Genomic DNA, 3,743 nt, shown 5'->3' with positions numbered 1-3,743 from the left:
ACATACTTCTGGCTCCTTTGATGTGCCACGCTATTCCCTTACCCTCCTTTACTTGTCTGCTCCATCTCAATGACAGGATTCTGTCTTTTGGCCTAACTCAGTCCCTTGTATAAAGGGACATCTATTAATCCACATCCTGCTGATTACATAATCAAATGCAAAAGTGGTGTTGCCTGCCCCTCCTCCAAGCTCACACACCTCCATGTAGATACTCTAGTGGCAAGATGATGGAGGAGACCTAGAAACTAAGGACACCCAAATAGAATCTTATCCCTGCAGTCAGATAGCTGAGCTCTAAATTCCTCTGGATACAGTGAAGGACTAAATGGTTCCCATGAATCAAGTTCAGGAAGAAAAGGGTAAGGGAGGGGGTATGGAGGTAAGGCAAAGAGTGTCAGAAGTTCTCAAAGCTATTTTAGGACAAGGCGGGTCAGGCCGTTTGGGCTCAGCCCTTTTCAGCATGTGTCATTGGCAGCAGCCAGTTGAAGATACGCTGCCGTGCAGTGCAGGGGGCCTGGGCCGAATGAAGACCAGATCAGTTCCTGCTGCTGTGGAATCCAGGCTGTCTGGAGAGAGAATGAATATTCAGTGGTTATATGTATGTGTGTTTTCGTTTTCTTTTTTTTTTTTTTTGAGACAGAGTCTCGCTCTGTCACCCAGGCTGGAGTACGGTGGTGTGTGATCTTGGCTCACCGCAACCTTCGCCTCTTGGGTTCAAGAGATTCTGCCTCAGCCTCCCGAGGAGCTGGGATTACAGGCATGCGCCACCATGCCCGGCTAATTTTTGTATTTTTACTAGAGACAGGGTTTCACCATGTTGGTCAGGCTGGTCTCGAACTCCTGACATTGTGATCCGCCTGTCTCAGCCTCCCAAAGTGCTGGGATTACAGGCGTGAGCCACCATGCCTGGCCACGTATGTGTGTTTTGATCCCAGCAAGTGGCAGATGTTTCTGCCTGGTTGGAAAATGGAAATTCTGTCCCTGACTTCATTGTTTTATCATTCCTTCCAAAACAAGCACCACGGGCCCAAACCTCCCCTGGCTCTGCTTTCAGGGAAGTAGTATTGTGTTTGTGTAGAGGCTCTGTCTGCACAGGGTCGAGGTGGGGCTGGCCTTCACATGGTGGCCCATGCCACTGCTGTAGCGTAACCACGAGGAAGAGATTGGTGAGCCTGCTGGAGAGGAAGGCCGCCCTTACCTGGTGCACTTCCTTTAGCGGCAGGTTTATCCATAGACGTGAATACTCAGTTTTTCACATCCAGCTTTCAAGGGGTTGGAGATGAAAGATCCAATTCATGCTCCTTAGATGCCTTTTTGTAAAGATAATCCCTTTTCCTGTAGCTCCTGAGCCCTCTGAGGTCTGAGGGCCAACCCGCCACATGGCAGGAATGACAAAATGTAACTGTCTTCTTAGTGGCAAAAGGTAATAGGATTAGCACGTAGCAAAACAGAAGCCAAGGAAAGACATTTGGCTTTGGAGTTTGAAGAGGAGATAAGCCTATCAAATTGCCAGGAGTTCCCCTGACCTTGATGCATGCAAATGATTGCTGACAGCAGTATGATGGTGGATGTGCCTCCTGGAAGAGATAAAAGTGTAATATTCCAACAGTAAAGCAGCATTGTGGCTTTTTTCTACAATCAGAAACATAGCAGCTAAGCAAGATAATTTTTTTTAACTTGGCCATTCTTTGAGATCTCAGTTACGAGGTAATTGGGAGCAAAAATGATGCCCAAGTTCAAATGGCATACTGCTACAGATAGGCTGTCTCCTGGCAAGCAGATTGAGAGTGAATGAAATCTCTCGTTATTGGTGCTAATCTTTAAGGATGGTGTTTTAACTTACAAGTTGGAGGCTCATTACACAGTTGCCAGTTAAAGCCAGGTGACCTCATTTGTTGACAACAGTGCAGATCAAAGGAAAGAGGACAGGATGAGGAAACATCTCTGATTTGCTCCCAGAAGGACAGTGAAGCTGAGCATCCATTTGAGCAGTGTCCTCTGAGTACTGGCCTTGGTTAGAACTTGTTGGGCGTGTGCTAAGGGGAAATGTCCAGGTCTGTCATTGAAGTAACCTCAGGGTTTGGCTGCAGGGAAACTCAGGCAGCTCTGAGCTACAGGGTGGTAGACAGGAGGGATTCACAGTGGCACACAGTCTCTTCCATAAATGGGAACTTAAGAATCAGAGCATGTAATGGATGGAACACTAGGTCCCAAGGGATGAGGGAGCTGTATATCTGCCTATTGCAGCTGCCTTGGGATTAGCCCCGGTAATCATTCTACCTCATTCCCAGACCGAAGACTCAATCACTTCATGAAGTTGGGCTGTACAAAGGGACCTCAGGGGACCTGATTATATTGACAGATTTTTTTTTTTTTTTGAGATGGGGTCTCACTCTGTCGCCCAGGCTGGAGTGCAGTGGCACAATCTTGGCTCACTGCAAACTCCACCTCCCAAGTTCAAGCAATTCTCCTGCCTCAGCTTCTGGAGCAGCTGGGACTACAGGCACATGCTACCACGCCCAGCTTATTTTTGTATTTTTCGTAGAGCCAAGTTTCACCATGTTGGCCAGGCTGGTCTCCCAGAGTGCTGGGATTGGCCTCCCAAAGTGCTGGGATTACAGGCATGAGCCACCATGCCTGGCCATATTAACAGATCTTATAGTCTGAGTTGTTACCAGCCAGTGTAGTCTAGTCATGACGTGTCTAGCTCCATCTCTAGACCTCATGTCTTAGCGCCAACACCATGTCCTTGCTGGTACTTTTTCTTCCTTGCCTTCAGGGGTAATGCTGTGTAGGCTCAGATCCGTGCCAGATGGGGTGTGTAGGGGGAAAAGCTGCATAAGGGGCAAATGTCACTTTGCAACACTCAGCAAGGGGGAACAGGCCTGTAGTATCCTCCTGGAGATGAGTGGGCAGCCCATTCTAGGAAATATCCCTTTGAAGGATAATCTTCCATATGGTACATCCGAACTTTTCTCTGGAAAACATGCTTCTTCATTCTAATGATTTTGTATTTATTCCCTTCAACTTACCATGGTTTTACAAAAGAGGAATTTCAACAGCCAAAAAAGTAAGCCTTTACTCATTTGGCAGAGTTAAGGACCACCTGTCTTCTGGGAATGGGGAACGGTATAACAAATATAGTAAAACAAGAACAGCCACTGTGCTTGTTGTAGAAGTAAGTACCCCACGCAATCTGCAGAGAGTAAATGCCCCACACAGCTCTAACAGTGACAGGGAGAGAAAAAAGTCCTCAATTACTGGCCTGGCCTTAGAAGTAAAGCAACATATTAACAGAGAGGGTCTGATTTTAAACCTTTAGCCAAACATACTTCTATAGTACCCTGAAGCTCAGTTTTTTTTTTTTTTAGTTATATAATCTTAGGTGCAGTGGCTCATGACTGTATTTCTCAGCACTTTGGGAGGCCGAGGCAGGCAAGTCATGAAGTCAGGAGATCGAGACCATCCGGGCTAACATGGTGAAACCCTGTCTCTACTAAAAATACAAAATATTAGCCAGGCATAGTGGCAGGTGCCAGTTGTCCCAGCTACTTGGGAGGCTGAGGCAGGAAAATCACTTGAACCCGGGGGCGGAGGTTGCAGTGAGCCGAGGTTGCACCACTGCACTCCAACCTGGGCAACAGAGCAAGACTCCGTCTCAAAAAAAAAAAAAAAAAAAAAAATTAAAATTTAAATTTTTTTTTCTTTTTTTTTTTTTTTTTTTTTTTTTTTTTTGAGACAGA

The 3,743-nt window shown here is 46.3% G+C and overlaps 1 protein-coding gene across 16 annotated transcripts in view; it reads left to right on the top strand.

The window, feature by feature from the left end:
- LOC108313502 (amyloid beta precursor protein) overlaps positions 1–3,743 on the top strand; it is a 288,061-nt gene that overhangs the window by 282,412 nt on the left and 1,906 nt on the right. The window lies entirely within an intron of this gene.

Source organism: Cebus imitator, unplaced genomic scaffold (assembly GCF_001604975.1).
Source record: "Cebus imitator isolate Cc_AM_T3 unplaced genomic scaffold, Cebus_imitator-1.0 Scaffold138, whole genome shotgun sequence".
Classification (NCBI taxonomy): Eukaryota; Metazoa; Chordata; class Mammalia; order Primates; family Cebidae; genus Cebus; species Cebus imitator.
This window is presented reverse-complemented; position numbering and strand designations above follow the sequence as displayed.